Source organism: Caloenas nicobarica, chromosome 17 (genome assembly GCF_036013445.1).
Source record: "Caloenas nicobarica isolate bCalNic1 chromosome 17, bCalNic1.hap1, whole genome shotgun sequence".
NCBI lineage: Eukaryota > Metazoa > Chordata > Aves > Columbiformes > Columbidae > Caloenas > Caloenas nicobarica.
This window is the reverse complement of record NC_088261.1, coordinates 5,832,364-5,845,073: the sequence shown is the minus strand read 5'-3', so window position 1 is coordinate 5,845,073 and position 12,710 is coordinate 5,832,364.

Here is a 12,710-nt window from a genome sequence, read left to right as displayed (position 1 = left end):
TCCGTGCCCTGGGTCGGGCTGGGGCTAGGGGGACGTGGTGTATCCCCCTCTGAAGGGGCAGAGATAAGGCAGGGAGGCTGGAAATTAGTGGGGAGATGTGCAGAAATCCTTTAAAAAAAAAAAAAATATATATATATATATATATATATAAAACACATATATTTGAGCCATGCCCTTGCTGGCACAGCCACTGTCTCCCTCTCCTATCCCAAAAGCATCTCCAGGACCACCACCACCTTTCACAACCTGGTGGAGAAGCCCCCAAAATGGCCCAGAAAACAGCACAGGTTACAGTATCACACCAAGATTAACGCTATCCCTATTATTTTCCAAGCAATGGTTGTTTGCACAGAAAACCTCAGACACTTTTGCCTCTGGCTAACACATTCCCTCATCGCTGCACTTCTCCTCCTAAAAAATGTTCCCAAAGTATTTGTGGGGCTTTTTTCCAGTTGTTTGGCCAGTTAGAAGGGCAAAAAATGATCAAACTCCACTGGCTGCTCAGTGCACAAGCTCTCTGCAGCTACTTTAGCTGTATCAGCTTGGAAAATGTATCCTTCAATCAGTTTAAGCCCCTAGGCTTGATGTAATTTTACCGCCGCCTTCTCTCTAAGGTACTTTTATGGCCACTATCTCTAAGTATTTACAGACGGAGCAGCAAAGTGAGAAGAGACTTTGCTTAGTTTGTCCCCAGCATGGGCGGTAGCTTGAGGGTTGGCAGACAGGGCTCTTCCCCTCGTGAATCAGAGGCACCCACGGTGGGACCGCTCCTGCTCACTGTCACGGGCAAGGAGCCCGTTTCACCACCAGCAAAACCTCCGTCCTTGGCAGGAACCGGAGCATTTACTGGCCCTTAAATCCTCCCATCCCAGATCTTCCTTTGGGTGGGAATTGAATTTGCTGCGGGTGCAGCTTCTCGCAGGGATGCTCTCTGATCTCTGCTGCCCTCTCTAGTCCCCTCTTTAAGGTCCAGCATCAGTTTCCCCGGGGGTCAAAAAACCCACCCTGGAGATGTGGGAAACTGCAAATCGGGTTGTGATGCTGCACGAGGAGGCACGTGGGTGCCCACGCTGAGCTCTCCACATGCTACTGCCCCATGAAACCACCGAGCTGACGGCTTTCTAATGTCAGTTTATAACTAAATCAGATTTTTCCTCCGTCTCTGTTCATAAAAATTATTCTTGGACAGGTCTCTGAAGCTCAGACTGTCAGCAGTGCTATGTTAACTTTTTTAAATAAATCAGTCAATAAATCAAGTGCAGAATAAGCAACAGAGTTAGGTGTATGCTTAAGCTGGAGCCAGTGAGACAAAAGGATCGTCTTGAAGCTTGTGTTTAACTGCTCTTCAGAGTGGGCCAAGTTTGCTGAATCCAGCCCTGCAGAGAGCTTTTTAAATGTAGCTAATTGCGTGTTGTGTGTAATGGGAAAGTTCTCACCTCCGAAATAACCAACAATTAATTATTAGGAACGTTCTTTAGCAGTCGCGCGGTAGACACGGATGCTGCAAACGAGGTGGTTTCTGCACCATTCCTGCTGATTTGCCGCTTCTCCCCAGGTGCCGTTCACACACGGGGGTCCTCGCTGTCCCCACTCTGGGCACACCCTGGCAGAAGCATCGGGATCCCGCTTCTCCATCACTTCTCACGCACTCCTGAGCTACTCGGGTTGATAACTCACAGAGCCAAGGGTCTTGAACTCCATTCAGCTTCTCTTTCCTTGGGTGAAACCCATGACAAACCTACCCCGTGCCCATGCAAGACTCTCTGGTTCTCTAAATGCTTTTTATAACCCGCACTTTATCCCATCCTGCAGTTAATTGAAGTTAATTTATCCACCTGGCTCCAGAACTACCACAACCTTCTCCTGCACTGCTCTTGGGTTTTGATATGTCAGGCCCAACTTTTCTTCTTCCAGTCTTTTTACAACAGCCTTGTATGGGCTGAAATGCTTCAGATTTGGGTGGCAGAGATAGGAAATGACCATGTGGAGCGAAAGAAAACCTGTCCTGTGATTTTGTAGGTCTCTTTTCATCCCATCCCTGAAAGGCGTGAGAGATACCCACCAAACCAATGTGTTTTCTGCCAGGTGGGATATTGTGAGCAGCACACTAAAAGCCTATCCGTACAACCCTCCATCCATCCCTCCATCCATCGCATCTCTGTCTATTTGGCCTGTGCTGAGGCAGCGCCACTTCTTGCCTTGACCATGCAGATGAAGGTATAGTTGTTAATGCAGTAAATTTAATTCATTAATCAAGGGGGAAGAGCATTCATGCATCCACTTATTGACATGTCTAATGGTGCTTTTGTTTGCCTGCATCTTCATTTCTGTCTCACCTCGCAGACATGCAGACAGCAGTTTCAGGACCAAGCCAAGTTGGAAATTCCAGCAGAAGACAAACACCCCCCATCACCACCTCCCTTTGCATCCTCCAAGGTTGCTAAGTGACAGCATTTCTGCATTTCTGCTCTCACTAACTCACTGCGAGAACCTGAGTGCTTAAAAGCAAGAAAATGGCTATTTAAGGACATGATAACTCATGTTCTTTGGTAGCGACCGACAAGCTGTTTGTTCTGAGTGGACTGGGGATATTTTCACCCAGAAATTAAATTTGGAGGGGATGAGTAACAGCGTCAGTGGGAACTTGGCCTTGCCTACACCTTCTCTGCAAACACATGCTGGGATGTGGACCATGCACAGGGATCCGCAGGCACATGTTGGGGGATTTTATAGCCCAATTTGAGGCCATAGAGCCCAATGGGCAGAGACCAGGAGAGTCCATGCACCTCTGCCTCAGTTTCCCTGCCCTGTGCAAGGAAGCTCAGGGCTTTGCTGTAAGGACAGGTGTGTGCTGGGTCCGGGAGCCCAGCGCTGTGGATCCTGTCCCCTGCGATGCTGAAGAGCTCATCCCAATTTTACTTGCAGCACCCAAGAAAAACGAGCAAGGGGAGCTCGCTCAGAACTTTGCAGCCTCACTCCTCACTCGGCCTCACTCAGGCAAGTTTCCAAGCAGGCTGGCCAGATCCTGGATCCTGTCTCCTGAATCCCACGCTGGCGGCTCCGGTGCACATCACGGGCAGCAGAGGCGGAATGCAATCAGCCTGGTTGCTTCGCCTCTCCTCGCTGCCAGATGGCTCCATTTATTTATTTTTTTTTATTCCGCTGTTGTTGGGATTGCTCTTCTCTGATGCCATTGAAAATCATTGATTTACTGCAGAGTCCTCAATAAGCAATTTGGAGCAATTGAAGCTGTTATCTTACTATAGATCACGTGGTGCTGGGAGTGAGGGGAAAGGGGGAAGGAAAGGAAAGATAAGACACAAAAATGGCTGGAGCTCCCCACAACCAGCCTGGTTCCGTCCAACATCACATTACACATCTCTGAGCCCCGAGGAGGTCGGGTGGTGTTTGTGTGTTATGGTCCAGGAGGACGAAGAGGCTCTTTGCTCCCTTTATTAGGTTTTCAAGCAAATTTACGGATGCAGAGAGCGTGAACTCAGAATGGGACCTGGGAGCTTTGCAGGGTGGCAATCACGGCATCTGCAGAGCCCGCAGGATGGGGAGAACCCAGTGTGGGTCCTGAGGGTCAGAACTGCGGAAGGAGCTGGATTTTTCCACCATGGATCAGCAACAACCACAATCACAGACATGGGCACTTGTGGAAAGTGTAGCACAGCCCTGTGCACATTTTTGAGGGGGAAAGCAAAAAGAAATCGCAACCTGATTACAGGGGAAATTTGCCATCTCTGCATCAGTGAGCTGTGAAAAAAAATACTCCCAGACTACTTTAGGCAAGTAGCAATTTGTGGGGACGTCAAGGAGGGGATAAAGCATCGGGGCATGGCGGCTGGACTGTGGTTTTTAGCAATAGGTTTCTAGTAACTTCATAAACCCCGAGAATGGAGCTCAGGTCTTCAGAGTTAGAGATGCCCCAGACCCAAAAGCACAATTTGAGCAGGATTTAAGATACTTTATCTTCTCAACCACATCCATTAGACTCCAGGAAAGCTGCCCCAGAGAGACTTTGCTTCCCCGTTAATGAATAGCGAGCTCTCTCCTAATCATAACTCGCAATGCAAGGCCTAAATACAAAATCAGGTAATAAAGAGAGGACCTGGCAAATGTGTGAGCTGCAATGATTTGAAACATATTGTGAACATTTTGAGTGCGGGGAAGAAAATAACTTGGTTATAAAATAGTTACCTGAGAGCTGCATTAAAGATGGCTTTAAAAAGAGACTAATGAAATGATTCGGCTGCTTCCAGGAGGGTTTAGGAGCTGCTGCGTGGGGCAGAGATGTGCAGGAAGGTGCCGATGCCCTGGTTGCGTTCACGGTGTGCAGACCCTTCGTCTAGTCAAGGCGATGCCGTCAGCTGTGGTGGAACCAGAAATGATGTTTCTTGGTGCGATGGCACTGACCTTGTTGCTGCCGCTCCCAGAAAGCCCTGACTTGTCTCTCTTTGATCTTCTGCGAGCCCATAGCTTCTGCTTAGCCTAATTGAAATGGAGACGTCCTGAGATGATTCTCCTGTGGACTCTTACTCGCCCAAGCAAACACTGCCTGGTCCGAGGGGTTGGAGGCCACCCAAAACCCAGCAAAGGAAATATCTCGGCAAAAAATAACCTTGCAAATTATAAAGATCCCAAACGGCCCAGTTTTTCTGGGAGGAAGAGGGAGAACTCAATAGCAGTGTCAGTATTTGATGAGCTGGGGTAGGTGGGACCCTCAACCTCTCCATCCCTCCAAGCTGGGATGATAGACCAAATCCTTGAAATCTTCCCCAAACAGGATCGTTTCCATGCTGGAGGGCCTCATTGTGGCTTCAGGGATGCTCGTCCATCCCAGGGCCCTGGTCCTGCACCCCCCAGCTCCCCTCCGGATTTTGTCAGAGGCATTTTAGCATCTCTAGCTGCTGGTAGAGCTGAGCCAAGGCCAACCCCCCCGAGACCTCCACATGCTCAATATCTTCATCTCAGCTGTGCCAACAACAGATTTATTTGGGGGTTTTTTTCTTCCCAGTTCTGGAGCAGTTCAGGGGAAAAAAAATCGCTTTCCAGAGACATCATCTGTGCTCCTGCTCTGTTCCAGTCAAAATCAAAAGGGCTTGGGTTGATTTCCAGCTTTTTAAGGCAAAAAATAAATAAATGTAATCAAAGGACCTGTCAAGTGGGAAGAAACTTCAGATCAAAAGATTGAAGCGGCTTCTTGCAAGCCAAGAAAACATGTCAAAAGGAAATATTTTTATTTTCGAATGTGTTTTTTTTCTGTCCTTTTTCTCCCGGAGTGTCTTGGTGTTTCAGCCACAAGTGATCAGGTGAAGGAGGGACAAATCAGAGCAACTTTGAGCAAATTCCTGGGATGAAAACCCCCTGTCAGTCCCAAAACAGCCAAGGAGATGCTTTCCCCATCTCTGCCACCGGCCGGTCCTACCTATTTATCGAATGCTGTGAGATGCATCCTGTGCAGCTGAAATCACCCGGTAGACTGGGAACGCTACTGGAAAACCTGCCAGCAGCTGGTGATTTGGCTCAGCCTCAAGCCCAGTGTGGGCACACAGAGAAGAGGCACAATCCTTAGTAGCCACTAGAGAATCTATGGTGGGACTTAGACCCACTCTTGGTCTGTGCAGAGGTGAGGATGGTGCAGGTGAGCTGGATCCAGCCCTTGCTGGCTGCTTCTCCCCAGGTCCCAGCTCCTGTCCCATCTCTTGAGCTCCCCAGAGGACTCTGGCTCCATAAACTGGTGGTTGGATTACTCTCATCTAGAAACAGCATTTTTTTTCCCCTCCACTACAGATACAACTCGGAGAATCCTCCTCATTCACTAAGTAATCCCAGGACCATTCGCAGCCGCCAGCATGACGCGAGCAGCAATTATTCCTCATTTTGTTTAACTGCGTGTGTGGGAGAGCCGGGAAAGGCGACGTCTCTACACATACCTCCCACAGACCTAAACCCAGACCATGTTTATTAATCTGCTCAGCGGGGTCCTGCCAGGCAAAATGTATTTCACTCTCGAAACAGAAAGCAATGGTCTCCCACGAACAAGCGGTATTATTTACACGGTATTGATCAGTGCAGAGCTTTCGCTGGCTCAGCAGTTTGAACCCTTGGTTTTCATCAGCAGAGTGCTTAACCCTTGGCTAATTGGATTTGCCGTCGTTAGTGTGATCTGTGCTGCCTCCAAGTTCTGTTTGCGTGGCCCTGGTTGGGCACCCGCTGCTTCTGACAGAGACAAGGAGCCAAAAGACCTGAACCCCTGCAAGGTCGGTGGGGGCAGAAGCATCCTGGGGTGCTGGGGCATCAGCTCCCTGGGAAATAACGCTGACAAATCTGGAGCTGGGTGGACATTTGGGCGGAGGACAGATTTTATTTGCTCTAAGGTGGAGCTGTAGTTTAAACTGTTTTAAATGGCATTTTGCAAAGGACAGAATTAGACCCTGTAAATCCAGGGAGGGAGACAGAGAGGGCGTGAAAACCGGCTGTGATTAGTTACTTAGCAGTCAATTATTATTTAATTAATTAGGCTGCACCTGAGACTGCAGCCCTGAGCCAACATAGTCGCAGGCCTCCTGGTGGGGTAAGGACATGGTTGTGTCAAGGTAAACTGAGGCATGGCTGGATCAAGCCATTTCCCAGGACCACGCAGGGAAGTTTTGAGGGACCAGGGGTCTGTGTCCTGTCCCCATCATGAGGTATCATGGAGAGATGCTGTTTCCATCCGAGTCTGGTCTTCCCAATCGCATCCCAGGTGCGGCTGTCCCTAAAAGCCAAATATTCCGGAGGTGATTTCTCCCACAGTGAGCAGCCGCCCACGGGGAAAAGGAAGGGACCCAGCTGTGTGTGGGCCCTCGCAGCCTTGTTTTCAATCACGGCCGAGCAAAACTCTTTAATCGGCCGTAACGCCAAGCCTCATCAGACAGGTAATTGGGTGCCACTTGCTGAGCTGTGTCACAGGAGGTCAGACAAGATGCTCTTTTGTGGCCTTTAAATCCACGAACTAATGAAATTGGGGAGTTTCTCTGGCCACGCTGCCAGGACCGCCAGCAGCATCTGCTGCCTGCCCTGCCTGGGTGGGCAGGGGCTGCTCAGGAATAGCTGCATTTAGCAAAGCCCCAGCTGGGTGCTCGCTGCAGCCCTCTGGGGGAGCGATCGCCCCATCACCTCCATCCTCATCTGCTCCAGCCATGTGTCGAGGGGGGACACAGCATCGCTGGGCACGGGGGTCCCACCCAGATGTAGCTGTGGTTGGCTCCACAGATTTCTGAGCACTGGCCGTAGAAAATTCCTGGCTGAATGGTGATGAATGATGTCTGGTTCAGTCATCCGGGGATTGCATCGGTTTTTACTCCGAGTGAGGGGATTACTCAGGAGTGTAAGACGTCATCGGCAGTAACGATAACACGAATGGGGGATTCTATGGGGATAACAATTCGGTGGTCTACTTCTAGGAGTCGAAAGTGTCCTGGTGGAAGTTCTGTTGTCGGGGTTTTGTATGAGTCGAATGTCAAGTCTTTGAAGTCCGTGTATTTGTAGGTTCAATACCATTGATGGCCAATGGCTTTTAAGGTCAGGTCAGGCTCGTCAATTTTGTCCATTATATATAGGATTTGTAGTGATGGGAGGGCAAGTAAGACAAGGACGATGGCTGGCAGGATTGTTCAGATTAGTTCAACTTCTTGCGTGTCAGCGGTGTCCGTGGCATCGGCCAGAGCCAGACCCCCACAAGGACAAGCTCTGGGTCACCCCACGGGCACTGGAAGGGCGGGAGCAAACTGCGGGAAATTATTCGCCCCCCGGTGCTGAGTTGGTGAAATGAAAATGAGCCGTTTTTACCTTACGGGAAGCAATGAAGCTTATTTAAAATGCGATGGCTGTTTAAAGAGATCTGCCTCTCCTAATGCCATCTTGATAACATCTTTACCGAGGGCTTGAATGAAAGCCCAGAGCAGGTCTGGGGGAGAAGCTGCGGCTGCTGGGAGCGCAGCCGAATGTGGGGGCTCGGTGCTGTACGACCCAGCCGTGGTGGAGCGCCCACCACTGCCCACCTGGCTCCACCCATGAGCTCCATCCTCCCATCACCCAAGGGTGCTTTAATTTTAATTGTGGGGAATTTCTGGACATGCAGCGACTGCACCATGTCAGATGAGGCAGGACATCCCACCGCTGCTCAGCGACAGCCTCCGAGAGGCGGCTGGTGCCTGGGGGCCACAGACAGCGGGGGAAATTGAGGCGTTCCTGGAAAACCAAACCCTCTTTCCCCTGGGAATCTATGAGAAGCTAATGGAAATTCCTGGAAAGGGCAGAGAAATGCCGGAAGGCCCCTGAGTTCCCGGCAAGCCGAGGGGAGTCCTGGAGAGCAGCAAAAGTTCCCAGCAAGCCCTGAAAACCTCATTGATGGGCTCCTGTCCCACTGTCCCTGAAAAGTGCCAGGGAATTCCTAGAAAACAGGGAGAAAATTCATAGCAGGGTCCTAAAACCTTGCGGAGAGTCACTGGAGCTCCCGAGGGTTTCCGGGATGTGTATCCTGCTCCCCCCACCCCAAGGCTGGGGACGGGCTCCGGCTCTGCCTCCGGCTCCTCTCCCTTGCCAGGGGAATATTTTGGCAGCACAGAGGGACCCACAGTTGTCAGGAGGGGAACAGCTTCCCAGCACAGAGGAGGAGCCCCCAGAGAGTTTGGGAACTGTTGGGCTTTCCTATTCCTGCTCCCTAGAGACACCCGGGAAGCCCGTCCTCAGCATCAGCTGGTCTGGAGCAGAGAGCATCCCTCGTTCCCCAGAGAGAGACCTTCACCGGGCCAGGCAAAAATGTAGCCGAGAGCCCCCAGAAATAACGGTGCAATTACCAAAGTAATTATCCTGGACGCTGTGCAAATCCTGCTCAGTTAATGTCAACAGTGGGGGCTGGGAGGGGGCGGGTAGCACACGAGTCCTGCCTTAATTAAACTTCCCCCGGCTGATCGGAGGAGATAGATGTGGAGAACCTCTTGTTATTGCTTGCACTCCCAGAAAATAAATCTATCCTGCTGTTGGGAATATCCCTCCATCCCCTGTGACGTGAGGCAGTTCCACGGAGGGTGGAGGCGGCATGGTGGGGTGAGAGCAGGGATGGAAAAGCCATCAGGTCCTGCACAGCCCCTTGGGTTTTGTGGTCCCTGTTGGAAAAGTCCCATCGTGGGGACAGAGCTGCACGTGGAGGGGACGTGGCTGGAGGCATCTCAAGGGCAGCACAACAGGGATGGAGCAGGAACGAGGAAAATGAGCCCTGAGAACTGGTTGAGAGAAAAGCCAAGGCAGAAGAAAATGATGGGGAGAATGGATGGATGGATAGATGGATGGATGGATGGATGGAGAAGAAAGAAGGTGGAAGGAGACTGAGGCACAGCTGGGGATGACCTCAGCCAAGGAAAATTCCTATTTTTCACTCTCCCTTCTCTCTTTCTCTCTGTTGCATGAGCGGTTTTATGAGGTTTGATTTTTTTTTTTTCTTTTTAAAGAGTGTGTAATTTTTAAAGGGATTTTTAAGGCAGGACCACGGTGGGGGCCAAGCATCCCTCTGGAATGTGGGGGACACCAGGATGCAGGGGTGCCTGTCCCCAGCGCTGTCTCCTCCTCACAGGTGGTTTGTGCAGCCTCACAACACCACATTAAAATGCAAATTTGTCTCTGCCTGCTGGGAGCAGATAGTAAACCACTAAACAGGAAAGAGGCAGCGGAGAATAAACAGAGGGCAGCACGAGAGGGGAGCTGGAATAGAGGCTTCTTTTTAATTATTTTTCCTCCAGTGAGATTTGGCTGTTCGGTGGGAGTTTATTTAATGGGATCTGAGGCAATAAGGGAGGAAGGTGCCAGTTTTGGACTAGCTGGGTGCTGGGGCGCAGGTGGCCTGTCCTGGTGGGTGTCACCAGCCCCCGGCACACGGGGGGTCTGCAACCTAAGTCCCACCAACCTCAACTGCTTCCTTGGATCTTTTTTTTTAATTTAATTCCATGTCCCAGCTGGTCATTCCTGATGCGAGGGAGAAAAAAAAGTATTTTCCTGGGGTTTGTCCCCAGCGTTTTGCCCGCTGCCTCTTGGTGCATTTGCTGCCAGGCTTCAAGGGCATCAGGAGCCCAAATAAATTGTTGATGAGCTGCTTCCCTCCTGCTCCTAATGCCCAGAGGGGCATTTGAGGGCTGGGATGGTAGGTGATACTCAGGGGCAAGTTGTGTCTCTGTGTGTGTATTTATAGATGTCTGTATGTGCATACACGCAGCCTTGCACCTGAGCAAAGCCCTTGGCATCAAGCCATACAGGGACTACACACATACATACTTTTATATATATTAAAAAATATATATATAAAAATACATATATGCACACACATATTATATATGAGTGTGTATATATATATGTATAAAGTACAAATACTTGCATATGTATGAACTATAAATATATACATATTTATATATCAATAAATAGCTACACAGCAAGTTTTGCTCTCTTCGTTTAAAAGCAAAGCCCCTCTGAGCAGGTCTCTGGCCCTCCCCGCTACCCCTTGCCCAGCACCGCACTGTCCCCACCAGCTCCGGGGACACAGGGATGCTGGCAGGGCCGGGGTGGAGGTGACAGGGTGGTGAGGACACGAGTGGGGCTGCGTGGCCATGGGAAGACCCTGGCCCTGCAAACAGCCTGGGCTCCCCAGTCCATGGGCGCTGCCTTCCCAGGGGCTCCTGGATCCGTCAGCTGAAATGGGAAGCGATGGGCTGGAAAACCAGCGCTGATGCTCCGTGTCAAACCTTGGGCTGATGCTCCGTGTCAAAACTTGGGCCCAACTACAGCTGCGGTGGGTGAGCAGCCAGTGCTGCTCGGGGGGCTGGTGGAGGGTCCCAAAGAAGGGGGGCAAAACCTGGTGGAGGATCAGCTGTGGGGACACCCCAGTTCTCACCCCGGTGGGTCTGTGTGTCCCTCCCCGGCTTCTACCTTTGCAGCCCCCAGGACATGCTCATGGACCAGGAGTTGGGCACTGCCAGGTCTTATTACAATTATAAAATTTTATTATACACTTTTCTTAACTTTGGCCCTCCTTTTCTTCCTTTTTTTTTTTTTTTTTTTTTTAACAAGTATTCATATATGTTAATTTAACAAGGAGGTTTGGCAGTTCCAAGCAGGGAAATCGGCTGTATTAATTTTATTTCTCAGAGCCACTATCAGCTCAGCAGCTCATTCAGCCAGACCTGGGTCCTTTAGATAAGGGGGCACAGCAAAACCTCACTGCACCAGCCGCCTGGCCTTTGAGTACGTCTCAATTCTCCCATGTATACGTATATGTATGTATAAAATCAGCACAGAGCTATCAGGTAAGTTTTAAGGCTGCTTGGGGGAGAAATTTTCATAGCTGAAAATCGAGAAACTCTTTAAAGAGGCTTTCGGAATACCGCACGTGACCACGGACCACTGCTTGCCTGCCAGGGAAACTGAGGCACAGGGGCCAGCAAGGATGTGGTTACAGCATCGCCTGGTCCCTGACCACAGGTCTTTGATCAGGCTGCCCAAGAGAGGGGGGTTTTGGAGAGGCAGTCCCAAATCCACAGCTTTGACCCCAAAGTGCCCAGAGCTCCACTGGGGGGTCAACACCAAGCAATGGTCCCAGAACCCTGTGGTGTGTCCCCCCCCTGCAGACCTCACACCCAACACGACTGACGCCAAAACTGCTGGGAGCACCCACCCCAGGCACCACGGCAGAGATAGGGCCCATCGCAGTGCTGCAATGCTTTTTGGTTTCAATTTTTTTGTTTCATTGTTTTTTAATTTTCTGGTCTTTTATTTAAGAAAAAAAAAAAAAAAAAAGAAAAAAAAAAAAAAAAAAAAAAAAAAAAAGAGACACAGTGGTGGGTAACTTCCAATGCAGAAATAATCTGCTGCCAGTCTCAACCTCCCCACTCCAATGGGTGATGCCACGGGTACCACTGCACAACCCGGGACCCCCAAGCTGCCAGCCCTGGTACCCAGGTGTCCCCACAGAGTTAACCCAGCTGAGGATGCTCTGCGCTGGGTGATGGGGAGGCCCTGCATTGGGGGGGCTCTCAGGTGAGCCAGAGGGGCTGGGAGCTGCCACCAGTGTGGGGTGACCCGGGAGGCATTGTGTGATGGCAGTCAGAAGGCACCGCGGGGGCTGAGCCTGGCGCCGGGCATCCCTGCTGGGCTGGCACTGGTGGGACTGGGCTGGCACTGGTTCCATTTCGGGTGTCCCCACCCAGGTTTGCCCCCCACCTCGCAGTGGTGGGCAGCCCTCGCATCACCTCCCAGCCCCAGAACCTTATCCCAGACAGAAACCAGGGGCTGGCTCTGGGGGTCCCACCAGGGCTACTGGGTGGAGGGGGCCAGCACCAGTCCCATAGCTGGGAACAGAGGGAGAGGGATGGCCAGACAAGCTCACAGGCAGCAAATTTGCTGGGCACCTCCAAACTGCCCCTGCCCAGGGGTCACAGCCTTCCCCAGGCAGCTGTGGGGGCAGAGGCAGCAGCCTGCGGTCCTCAAGGGATGCTCCTGTGGCAAATGTTACTGTCACCGCCCCACATGGCCCACACCAAAGGGAGGGGTTGAGCCCAGCATTTGGGGCTGGGATGCAGCAGCGGTGTCCCAGAAACATGGCCATGGGGCTCCAGCCCCCTGGCACTCCCCCACAACCCCCAGCATCACCCACAGCGTGGGGCAGCAAGAGCTCCCTG